At 40.1% G+C, this 13,020-nt stretch overlaps 1 protein-coding gene and 1 long non-coding RNA gene across 6 annotated transcripts in view; both read right to left on the bottom strand.

Annotated features, from left to right (window-relative positions):
• Positions 1 to 13,020, bottom strand: part of OXR1 (oxidation resistance 1) — a 268,677-nt gene that overhangs the window by 111,198 nt on the left and 144,459 nt on the right. The gene's annotated exons all lie outside the window — the stretch shown is intronic.
• LOC113842905 (uncharacterized) lies at positions 8,564 to 12,842 on the bottom strand. 2 transcript variants are annotated; one of them, XR_003495811.3, is made up of 3 exons: positions 12,689 to 12,842; positions 11,417 to 11,566; positions 8,564 to 10,077 (listed from the first exon to the last, which is right to left on the bottom strand). It is a non-coding gene; the product is annotated as an uncharacterized lncRNA (long non-coding RNA). The 2 variants fall into 2 exon arrangements; XR_003495810.3 differs by having other exon boundaries at positions 11,389 to 11,566.

Below are 13,020 nucleotides of genomic sequence, written 5' to 3' on the forward strand. Positions count from 1 at the left end.
CTTGTCTCTAAGCAATGACAGTTCTTAAATTTAATGGCTATGCTAACAGCCTTCATTCAGGCTACATGAAAGCAGCAGTTGAATACTTCAACAGACTGAGATAACGAGACAAAAGAAGCTACTGCCCAAGGCAATCATGCACATGATAAAACCTAAGTAAGGCGATACTTTTAATATCCCCAACTATCTTATTTGAAAAAAAAAAAAAAAAAAAAAAGAAAAAAAAAGTTTAATTCGTTCTTCCATTTACCCAGGGAGAAGAGAAGTCAGCAGACCCATTAGCTTAAACTGTATCTGAAACTGCCTAAAAATAAATGCGCATGAGAACACAGCTGATTAACTGCAGGGCAACGCTCTGCAAATGCAACAGACTCCAATTGCTTCCAGGGTCTGTGGACAACCAGACCACTTCTTGTTACGCACGGTCACATATCCTGCAAAACCAAGGCACGCTAGACAACAGGATATCACGCAGATACGAATGGCTCTGCGTAGTCAGCTAAGTCCAATGGTATTTTCTTAGCTCTGCTAGGCCTAGCTGAATCATTTTTTATTTTTTTTTCCACAAATTTTCTCAGCATGCATAGCTTCATCAGCCTTCTCTCAGCTGGATCCAAGCCAGCCAAGTGCATCTCTATTCAAACTAACAGAGTCTTCCAGAACTGGAGCACTGAGAAGTAAAGTGCAGAGATACCAAAGGGCTCTGTGAGAACCAAGCTGTGCTTGGCAAGGATGGCAGACTGCTCCTGCTGCATCCCAAGAAGCCCCATTCGGTTCTGCTCACATGCCTTTGCGCCACACCTCCTACCCAGGTCCTCCACTATCCACACACCTCAGGTTCCTCTCTTCCCGCTCCCTGGGAGATAAAAGCGGTCTGTTGGCGCCCACTCCTCAATCAGCTGCTTTGCTGGACAGGCAGAAGGGGCCGCTTGGCTTTCTGGAGTCAAGCTCATTTCCTTTTTTCCTCCTTGTTCTTCCAGAACCTCCTGTTTTTGCCAATATTTGAACAGAAAATCTCAGACTTACTCTAAAGTGGAGTAGTAAAATGTTCAATGGTCCTCTGAAAGCTCAAGATCATCTCAGTCTATCAATGCAAGAAAATATATAATAAAGAACCGAATAAAACTACTGTGAGAAATCAAATGAATTTGATCATTTGATCAAACCATTTTTCCTGATTTTGTCTCACGTACTTTATTCTGTAGACAAACAAACAAAAAACTTGTAGTTCTGGGTAGTGAAACTGCAAGATTCTCAAGCCATACAACTTTCAACAATTCATGTTTCATTGTAAAATACTATTACTGTACACAGATTTTGAAAGAAGAAAGACAACAGCAGATTATTTACTACGTTTCTAGAAGTCTAAACCGTAGATTTATTTAAAACACTGCAACATGATTGTTTCCTCTTGTGTAAGAATTATTATACTGCTAAGATCTCATACAAAATTGAATGATTAACATGGTAAAACAAACTTAACAAATGAAAAGCTCTGTCACAACATTGTATTTTAGGCACAACACTGTATTTATAAACTCTCCCCAAAACATACTGGAAGTGCCAAATCTCTGCTTGACACACAATTCATACAGCGTTGCTCAGAAAGGAGAGAAATCAGGCAGAGCTAGGAATGTAGGCGTGCAAACAAAATCTGAAGAAGCCTCTGTGGGTAAGTGCCATTTTGGTTATGTAACTGGGGGCCCAGAGCTCACACCATGGAGTAATTGTTCTCTACCACAGTGGCAATGATCTGATTAATTCCATCCAGTTGATAGATGTCACTAGTGATTTTTATTAGCAAATTGGCCCTGTTGTATTTGCAGATATGACATTAATGCTGTTTAGGGGCTGTGCCGTGTCAAAAGAGCAGGATTTATGCCTGTCCTGTGTCTGAGAAAGTCATCCACATTAATATGTCAAGGCGAAAGCTTGCTGAACACATTGTGCCCTTTAAAATGCTATTCCAGGAAGAATCAGTCACCATAAAAGTGTTTTTTTTCTTTTTTCTTTTTTTTCTCTTTTTTCCAGAATTCACTACTGCAATTGCCTTTGGTACATGAACTTCATAAGCCAACAGTAAGGATCTCATTAGAAGCACAAAACTAAAAGAGAAAGTGGGATGAGAACATCCAGCAAGGAATCACTCACAAAAAACATGGAATGTTTGTATGTTAGTTTTAAGGGCTAAAAATATTTTCAGCCAGTGACATGTTCTGCACCTTTTTCCAACCAGTCATGCTTTGACTGCTTCATAGATACATGTAACAAACATGACAGATTTTTTTTTTTTTAATTCTAAATCATCTTTCCATTATTCATCTCTGCATGAATGATGCATCACTTATGAATTAAAGTACCATACAGTCATAGAAACATAGAATCACAGAATCATTAAGGTTGGAAGGGACCTCCAAGATCATCTGGTCCAACCATCACCCTCCTACCAACGTCACCCACTAAACTGTGTCCCTAAGCGCCAGGTCCAATCTCATAAAAGCATAGATGCTTTCTGTGAAACCTACAGTAGCTGAATTTAGAAAAAGGAAACAAAAGACATGTTGTGTAAGTTTTTGCCTGTTTTTAAGGTGTTTATACACTCAAACTTTGGGCCAACATCAACTATGCCTGTTATCTCCCTGAGGTATCAGCACAGGCAATCTTCTTCAAATTGATCTGCAGATTTTGTTGCTTGAACTGTCTCCTTGTGCCACAGAGAACTGGTTTTGCAGCTTCTTCTCCATGACTTGCAGTTGAATGTAGTGGAAATGATGGATACATGAGACTGGAGCTCTGAAGACTGGAGCTTGCTTTATTAGCATGGCAGATAGACCACACTATTATGGTGTAAGCGTATTCCCAGCACCTTACAAATCAGATTAAACACAGCTCTGGAGAGACCATTCCGTAGGTGGGAGACTAATATTTACTATACGATTCTTCACCTTTCAGCCTCTGAGCTATGGCTGCTACTAGAACTGCTACTACAGCAGATAGTTAGCATTAATTGGGACAGTCTTTTATGACACATTTGACCAGTAGAAAGCATCCTCATATCACCAGTTTGCTCCACAGAACTCATCCAGTCTAAATTAGTGTCGGACCAGAGCAGAAAAGCTTTATAACATGTTTTTAATTCCATGAGCTCTTAGTAGCATAATCGCAACATATTAGCTCACGTAAGGGGAATAATATTTTTACCAACTTCTACCTTTTTTGTATTTGTTTTTAGTAATGTTCATTGTTGAGTTGTGAAGACAGTTACATTCCCTACAGAATCACAGAGAAGTTTTTGACCTCTCAATGATAAATAGTATTTCTGTAAATTCAAAATATCACAACACTGAATTATTATTAAACAACAGGGAAAAAAAGTCGCAAGTCCTGCAGTTTAATATTTCAGAAGAAAGAATGATGTTAGAAGATTTGCATGGCTATGTTATATGAGATTATATAGTGAATTGCTGTTTGTCATTTCACAGTGCAGGACAGATGCAGAACATTTTCCTAGTGTACTCCTTAGTCTGCACCAATTTGAAGATCTCATATGAAACATAACACTGTTGTACAAAGTATTAACAACAGGTATTTTTAAATACTTTTCAGAGAAGTACAAAAACATTAGATGAATAATAAAGAAACCCTAAGAAATCATGAATGTCTACAAGGTCAGAACATCAAAACTGTCAGTTCAAGTTACCATCTCATTACTTCAGTATTTAGGCCAACTAAAGGTCTTATTCAGCTCACTACAAAAAAACACTCCAGATGCATCTAGATATCCAGACGAAGCAACTTACCTTCCCAAAATAACTTAACGTTTTAAGCAGGTAAAAAAGCACAATTTCTTCTGTTTAATTAATATTTCCTATCAATAAATAAAAACGAGCAAAATAATATCCTCGAAACTTGTAACAATCTTTTACAATCCATTCCTTAGTCCTGAATACTGTATAACACCTTCAAGTTATTGCCTCCTGACTCTCATATGCCCATGCTGGAGGACACTGGCTTCTGCCTTGGATATGCCAAGTAGGCCAGCTTCAATTAACTACTTCTAATTCCCCAGTACTTTCGTTGTTTCAGTATTTGGAAGGACTTTAGCACACTTCCAAACTCCAATAAGCTGCTGCATGGTCACAGAGCTGTAGAAGCAGAGGCTGTGGCCTGTCTGGCAGGGAGGCAGCTCTGCGCGCACCTCTCCTTGCTCCTGCTCCTCTCTTTTGGTAAACCTGTATGCTATAGCAAAGCACTGCAGGCAAACAGAAGGCAAGGGGGAAGCAGGAGAGCTGTAGTGCTGCATAGGCAAGATCCTGAACCTCAGTGACTGCACTCAGATACCCATGGTCAAGTTCATCACCTTACATGCTGTAGTGGGTTTATGTGACAAGATTTTGGTAGCAGGAGGCCATAGGGGTGGTTTCTGTGAGAAGGATCTAGAAGCTGCCCCATGTTTGGTAAGGGCCCCACTGTTTTCCAGAGCTGAGCCAATAAGCGATGTTGTTTTGCGCCTCTGTGAGAGCATATTTAAGACAGGGAAAAAAACGCTGCGCCACACAGCAGCTGGGAGAGTGAGAGGAGTGAGAAAACAGCCTTGCAAGCACCAAGGTCAGTGTAGAAGGAGGGGGAGAGGTGCTCCAGGCGCCGGAGCAGAAGTCCCCTGCGGCCTGTGGTGAGGACCATGGTGAAGCAGGATGTCCTCCTGCAGCCCGTGGAGTACCACGGTGGAGCAGGGTTCCATGCTGCAGCCCGTGGAGGAGACCACGGTGGAGCAGGTGACCTGGCAGGAGCTGCTGCCCGTGGGGGAGCCAGGTTGGAGCAGTTTTCTCCTGAGGGATGGACCCCGTGGTACAGACCCATATCCGGAGCAGTTCTGGAAGAGCTGCTGCCTGTGGGAAGCCCACGCTGGATCAGTTCATCAAGGACTGCATCCCGTGGGAGGGACCCCACAGCACAGGGGACGAGAGTGACCGAGAAGGAGCGGCAGAGAAGAAGTGCTGTAGACTGACCATAACCCCCATTCCCCCGTTCTCCTGCGCCACTCGGGGGGAAGAGGTGGAAGAGGGTGGATGGGAGGGGAAGGTGCTTTTGGTTTCTTTCCTTTGTTTCTCACTTCTCTAGCTTGTTAGTAATAAGCAATAAATCTTACTGTCTCCTTATGTCGAGTCTGTTTTGCCCGTTACAATAATTACTGTGTGATTTTCTCATCCTTATCTCAACCTTTGAGCCCTTTTCACATATTTTCTCCCCATTCCTCTTTGAAGAGGGAGAGTGAGAGAGTGGCTGTGGTGGAGCTCGGCTGCCCACTCGAGTGGAACTACGACACATGCAAACCTAGATGTTCACAGGCAGAGCAGGTGCCTTCAGCCCAGTCTTTGGCGCAGCCCCGAGCTACCACAGAGCCATCCCCAGCTCAGTGTTCGCACTCTCACTGTCTCCTCTGTGCCACTCATCCCCAAGCCACCCTTCAGCAACCTCTGCCTGGCAATCCTTTGAAACAGGGATGGTGGCTTTTGTCCTGCTTGTAATGCACCAAGCACATGAGGTTCACTGGTGGGGTCCCAGGTGCACCAGTAATTAACACTTTGATCTCTTGCTACACTACTATTCCCTGTAGCTACTGGGAAAACACTGCATTCATGAGGACACTGTCATTGCTTATTACAGTTATCTTATAATTAGTTTGAGTCAGTCAAAACTTGTAACTAGAGCAGAAGTAAATCATGTACTTTATCAATGTCAAGGTGTCCTCGCTATCAAATCTCAGTAAGTGTCCAATATCTGAGAAACTTTGCATGATAAGGACAGTAGTTAAATTAATTACATGCTCATTAGTGCAGTATTTAGAGAAATGTTTTTAATCAAAATTGGTGAAGGTTTGAGAATGAAACACAGAGAATGATTTTTAGGCTTTGGAATGAGCCATTTACATCTCTCTTCTAGATAACAGGATTAGTTTATGTTCATATTTATCAATGCTAAGAAAATCACAGCATTTATTTATGTGATAAACACAGAGCTTGTCTCGAGTTATACTTTTACATCGTCGATCATCAAAGAATGGCAAGAGAAGACTTAAATCTTGAGAACGTATTTTTGCTGAAACAATTATGTTACTGCAGAAGTTAAAATCTCTTTGATTCAATTACACGTAGACACAAGACAGATGTCTACAGCTGGTTTTGGATGGATGGCTTTCAAAGGGCAACAACTGTGGAACTGTGTGCAAGAGACCTGGAGTGAGGATGTTCGTTGCCTTTGCTGTTGCCTTTGCTTACTCTGCACAGCAACCAGAACCAAATTTTCACTCCAGTTTGTGCCCCAAGAAGTTTTTACTTCAGTGATTGCATCCTGACTCACCAAGTTATTAGAAACTCACAGCTGGTGCTCTCACTGCATGTTTTTTATTTGAAAAGAGGTCACTGGTCTCCAAAAGGAGCACATTTTATCTCTGCAAACAGTAGATCCTTCATAGGTCAGCTTTAACACCACCAAGTAGTTTAGCTGAATTATTTCCTGAGCATTGCTCAAGTTCATTTTTTTAAAGAAAAAATAACACAATGCACATAAAGATATCAAAAAGAATCTGATTATTAACGATTATCACCATTTGTAGGGTCCTACAGCAGATGGGGACAATATTTGGGCAACACAGTGATCAACTGCTAAAGAAAGCAGAATTAATGTTTCTAATTAAGTTAGCAAAGTATGCAAGTTGTGAGAGAAAATCTGTTTCTTGGATTGAGACTGTGAACTCAGTGGGGCTAACATACTATTTCACTGTAGGCGCAGATCTATTGGGGTGAGAAGCAGGGGAAGAAACATGCAAGTTGCATCCCAGTCTCTCTGTGCATGAGCAATGCAACATGCACACACACACCCTGCTGGGAAGGCAGGGAGCCACTGGGTTGCTCCTGCTGCCAATGTAATTCCATACTTGTCTTTGAATCACAGAAATTCCTTACACAACACCTTTATGTAAGTCAAAGCCAACTTCTCTCTTACCCGACACAGCCTACTGAACACCATCTTGCAGAAATGATGGATCAGATTCTGCTTAAAACTTTGATGAAACAAACTCAGAGCAAACTTCACAAACACTGAGAGCTCATGCAGATTTACACCTTTGCCTAGAGATCATGACTGAATGTAGCAGTGTAGATTATATTTGTATTGTACTTTAAAACGTATATACACATTTTTGTATCTCTCCTTAAGTTATGTGAAGCTCACTTGTTTTTAAATTATCTGTGTTCCCAAATTCTGCATGGCTAAGTAGAAGACATTTAATCTAATTTGATAATCAGATTTGAAGGCATTACTATTTTGAAGAGGGGAACGGCTAATTTCCCTGTGGGATGTGGAATTGCACTAACTACCCTCTCCTCCCCTAGAACAGCAGCAATTCATGTATATACATATCTGCCACACTTGAAAAACTCTTAAATCACTTGTTGTTAAGAAACACTAATAACTGGATTTGTGTCATATTTAATTATTATAAAGTCCACATGCAATAAAAAACTATTTTAGCTGGTAACAATGCATGCATGAGATCTCTGAAGCTGGTGTGGTTTCTTACCAACTTCAGTAAGCTCTGATGGGATTTCCAGTCAGTACAAACTGACTGCCAGTAATGCCATTTACCATGAAATTTTACATCTCTGAATAGTACAGTTTGCCCTCTCATATCCATACAGTTGTTCACAGACAGTAAAATCAGAAATGTGAGCTAGAACTGGGAACAATGAACACTGTAAGATAGCAGAGCAGATAATCTGTCTTGCAAAACAAGTGATTTATCTACCAGCACTGCTGCCATTATGAAAATGAAGGGGATCAGCATTCAAACAACAGAAGAAAGCTACCTATTTACTTTAACCCAGGCCACTGTGCCCAAATATGAGTTTCAGGTGAGTAGCTCAGTTTACTTTAACAGGAATTTGTGTGTATTTCACATAAAACTTAGAGTGTTACTGAACTGGAAGACAGGCACTTGGTTTCTAAAGAAATGGAGTTACTGATCTGAATGGCCATTTAGGTTGCGTTCTGATAGGAAACATGATGGCAAATTGCTTGATCCTGCTTGTATCAGTGAAGCAAAATCATCTGAAACAAAATTTTAAATCGTACTGAGAAGAGATGTTCAATATTGAACAGTTCTGAGGCTGAACCTGACGGCGCGCTATGGGCAGCAGTGGGATTACAACTGCTTGCTCTGTTATAGCCTCAGCAGACCAAAATGGCTTTGACTAAGTCACAGTTCACAAATTATGCTTCTATCAAGTCCATAGGTAATGGCTTGTGTTGGAAAGTACCTCAGAGACCATCTCATTCCAGCCCCCCTGCCATGGTGCAGGGACACCTCCCACCAAGTCAGGTTGCCCAAAGCCCCGTCCAGCCTCGCCTTGAGCACATCCAGGGATTGGGCATCCACAGCTTCTCTGGGAAACCCATGCCACTGCCTCACCACCCTCTGAGTGAAAATTTTCCTCCTAACCTCTAGTCTAAATCTCCCCTCTTTTAGCTTAATGCCATTAAAGTTGTGTTTACTGAGACAAGGAAGATTTCTCAAAATTTATTGTGAATACAATCCTTAAACAATCAAGTTTTCAGCTGAAGAAAGATCTGCTCCAAAATTCACAGGAAATACAATGACAAGTAAGGAGCCTCGTATACAGCAGGAATTATACAGTTTATAGAAGATTAAACTAAGTGAAATCTTACATCAGTTCTTTACTGTGAATTTAAAGGTAGTCAAAAAATAAAATAAAATTTCTTCCCTCCCTCTCTTGAACAGGAAAAGTAACTACGAAGAGTGGGAGCAGTTTTACTCTGCTTCTTTACACCCTTACACCCTAGCAGAGCACAAGCTCTGGCAGAGGGAGTACAAGCATTAAATGGAAAACACATTGGTTGCAACTCAGCAGCTCACAGCATTTCCTTGACTAGGACATGCATCTGGGGCAGGCGGCTTCAAGCAATGAATTCCAATTACACTTTAATGGAAGACCCAGTTTTTAATCAACAAACATGAATATAGTGAAAGAGGAAAAGGTTTTAAATTGTTAATCATTCTGTATTACCTTTATCAGTGTTTCCTGAATATTCTGTCTTGTTAGGGACTCCTGTTTATTTAATTTTCTGTTTATGACAGTAGGCTGCATGACAGCAACTTTCCCATTATACTAATAGGTCTTGAATGTTAGCAGAACTCCTCAGAGATGCAAATATCTTCTTTTATTAATACGGCTTTTTCCACTAGGATGGGATCACATTCTGAGAAGCTTTTTTATAGAATTCTCTCCAGCAGGATCATCGCCGATTTCACATATAAATTTAAAGTGCTTCCGAATAACATTACTTAATACTAAATAAGCTGGATTCAAACTGGCATCAGTAACAATTAATATATTTATCCCATATGCCTTGGGGGTTCACATAAATAACATTAGACCAATATTCATCAGAATACTGTCCTGATTATTTTTTCATTTATAATATACAAGAAGTAAACAAGCTCAGAGAGATTGCTCCTTCTGCCATAACCTTAAGGTGCTTCCCCAAAACCTACAAAAATTGCAAAAATAGTCCAAAGCAAATCAAAATATTCTCACCCCCACCAAAACAAAACCAAACAAATAAAAAACAATAAAATCCCCATACATATGCACTCCCTCTACCATGGATCTTATAGCAAATATAAGCTAATTTTGTCCAAAGATCTATATACACCTGCTTAGTGAAGAAATTCTTTATGCTTTATGCATTTTATTTATGCTTTATGTGTTATGCTTTACAGTATAGTCAGTCTGCAAATAGTTGCTTAGCAGAATTATGCTGGCAGTAAATCCTATATCCATGCTATCACCTGGTGGCACTGTTACACAGTCTAAATTTTGCGTTCAGCAGGCAGCTCCACAGCAGCCACATCGTGCTGTTGTCGCCCTGGGGCTACATGGGCTCTCCGTGGGAAGGCTGACGATGGAGGAAGCCAACTGACCTGGACACTGGCTTTTTCTTTGGACTTTAAAACACAGCAGTCTTCCACAAACAGATGTGTTGCTGCCTTGATGTCTGGGGAAGAAGAAATACCTACATTTCACCTCAGGGCTGGTGTTGGTATAAATAATAGCAATTTGCACTCACATTCCATGTTTCTGATTCTTCTGCCTTAAGCAACCAACTAATAAGGCAACTGAAGGCCTAGGAGGTTTTAATGGGGAAAGTATCAGAACAAAGCTGCAGTATTTCCACAGGTGGTTTTAAGGGTTCAGGTGAAGATTGTGATCATTGAAGGGCTGGAGCACCTCTCCTATGAAGAAAGGGTGAGAGAGCTGGGGATGTTTAACCTCAAAAAGAGAAGGCTCTGGGCACACCTCATTACAGTTTTTCAACACTTAAAGGGCGGCTTATAAAAAAAGATAGAGAACAACTTTTTACTTGGGCAGATAGTAATAGGACAAGGGGGAATGATTTTTAACTAAAAGGGGGGAGATTTTGATTACAGTTTATGAGGAAATTCTTCACTCAGAGGCACTGGAACAGGTTGCCCAGACAGACTGTGGGTGCCCTGTCCCTGGAGGTGTTCAAGTCCAGGTTCAATGAGACCCTAGCCTCATTGTGCACCTATTATTTTCCAGTGCATGGAGGCACTATATTAATTTACAGCTAGCTTACAAACATTCAAAATTGACAAATCATTTGTGCTGTTAACCAACATCTCTTTAGTGTATGAGGTTAGATACCACTACGTATAGTTTTGCATTCATATACTATGTGCACTGGTTATGAAATCATGATCTGACTGAAATCTCCAGCAACTCAAAGTCAAATTATATTTAGTATTTTTACTCTTTATATTTACCTCATTTTCATACATAAGTCATCCTGGCAGTAGAAAAAGGGCAAATATCAAGTCTAGTAGAGAGGATGTGGGTACCTAAAACATGCTAAGAGAACTTCACAAGTATACAGTTGCAGAAGAGCATATCTCATCAGCATATTTACATAAAGTAAATGAGCTAGAAATTCTCTTCCAGCTCTTTAAAGTTAAAAATAGCTTAATACAAAAATGCAATTGACAACAACATCTTCAACAGGACAAGAATCAGAAATGCACTGGCTGATTTTATTAACAGAACATGGGACTATTGCATGAGACAGGGCTTTTTGATATACTGTGCCATTATTGAAGCTCCTCCCTAGTGAACTTTGTTGTAAGTTCTCTCCTTCTCACTCTCTTGGCACCTTTCCCAATTGCTTGCACCCCAACTTCTTTACTTTTTACTTTTTATATTGGTGTCTTGCTGACTTCATATCTGCACTGTCTCCCACCCAACATCTTCCCCTCTGCAATCAGAAATCTCTCCCAATACCCAAGGAGACCTTGGTAGTAGCAGTGAGGCATGTTCACCATTGTCTTGGCTGAGTGACAGCAGGGTTTCATTTTCTCCTAGTCATTTGAGTCAACAACGCTTGTGGCCTCTGATTGAAGTAGAACATCCTTCAGCAGAATATCTGGCTCTTAATTCATGGAGAATCCACAACAACAGATATGTTGTGTCTGAAAATAAATAAGTAATTCAGTCCCATGTAGCTTGAATGTTTTTTGCTTCAGCCTTCAAACAAGTTGAAGTGAAATTAAAAACAAACTTGCAGATGAATTACAGATCCCTCAGCCATATGATTTCAAACGCATAAAATGTGTTTTTTTTCTATGTAATTTAGATACAAGTTCTCAGAGAGAATTCTTGTTCCTTCTTAACTTAAGGCAGACTCACTATTCACATTTAAAATAAAAATAAATTTAAAATCCCATTTGCAAGTTCCCACTAATTGTCATTTAGGAAACCCTTACAGAGGAATACAAAAATTAAATCATTACAAAAGATCTTATTTGCAGTATGTTTTTCTTGTCAGTGTAGGGAAAAAATGCTCCAAGGAAGAAATTGGCAACCTATCCAAAAGAAAATGAAGTTATGCATTTTTGTCTCCGCAAATGAAGTAAGAAAATCAATCTGATGGTATTTATAGCAGTGAAATTGGGAAGGAAATGGGACTTCTAAAAGACCATCAAATGCAGGAATCCTGTTCAATGAATTCCAAGGCACTGAACTGAACCCAAACCACCTTTATCAGTGGAGCTTTTTGGAAAAAGTTTTTTTTCTGGCAGGTTAGTTACAATCAAGTGTAATAAAGAAATGTTATTCTTAAGAATGTGCTGTTCCACTGGATGCATTCTCATTTAAAAAGACAGTTTCTCAGAGTGACCTTGCCATGGGAAAACATTCTCTTGCATGAGACAGCAATCGGGTGTTAGTGTTAGGTCTTCTCATATCAACCTTCTCAATTCTCATACTTTTTAGTTGTGATGAGTTGCAATCTTATCTGTAACCCTTCAAGAAAAATGAAATATGTTAAAAAAAAAAAAAAAAAAAAAAAAAGGCCAAACTCCTTGTGTCACCTGGCTTGGTTTGTTTTCAAGCAGACAATAAAATCTTTGCTCACAAGAAATAAGGTTTGTCTTTTACAACTGCTACTATATCCTCTTCTGTCTGACAAGTCCGGAATGCACATAGTAAGTATCAAGAAGAAAACACACAACTAATCAGTATAGGTTTAGATCAACTCCAGACACCATAAGAAGTCTGTTCTCCCTCACATAAAAATACCAGATCAGACTCACCATAGATTGTGTAGATGTGACCCCAGTGGGATTCACATCCTTCCACGAGAGCTGAGCTTGAGCCACACCATCAGATCGCTTTCTGTCAGCTCAGGGCTGGCAGTGACCTGAGTATTCAGTATTTTCTCAGGATTCACCGTGACCCTGGTTTCTCTCTGAGATTCCAGCTGTGGTCAATACCACATGGTTAACATGGTTAACTACAGCAGCTGGGTTTGAAAGTCTTGACCTATGCCAATCTGTGCCTTGAGTTTTACTAAAACAAAACTTTCCTCTTGTCAAATAATAACAGTAATTAAAAAAAAAAAAAAGTTTGATTTGTAGAATAAGTT

Source organism: Anas platyrhynchos, chromosome 2, assembly GCF_047663525.1.
Source record: "Anas platyrhynchos isolate ZD024472 breed Pekin duck chromosome 2, IASCAAS_PekinDuck_T2T, whole genome shotgun sequence".
NCBI lineage: Eukaryota > Metazoa > Chordata > Aves > Anseriformes > Anatidae > Anas > Anas platyrhynchos.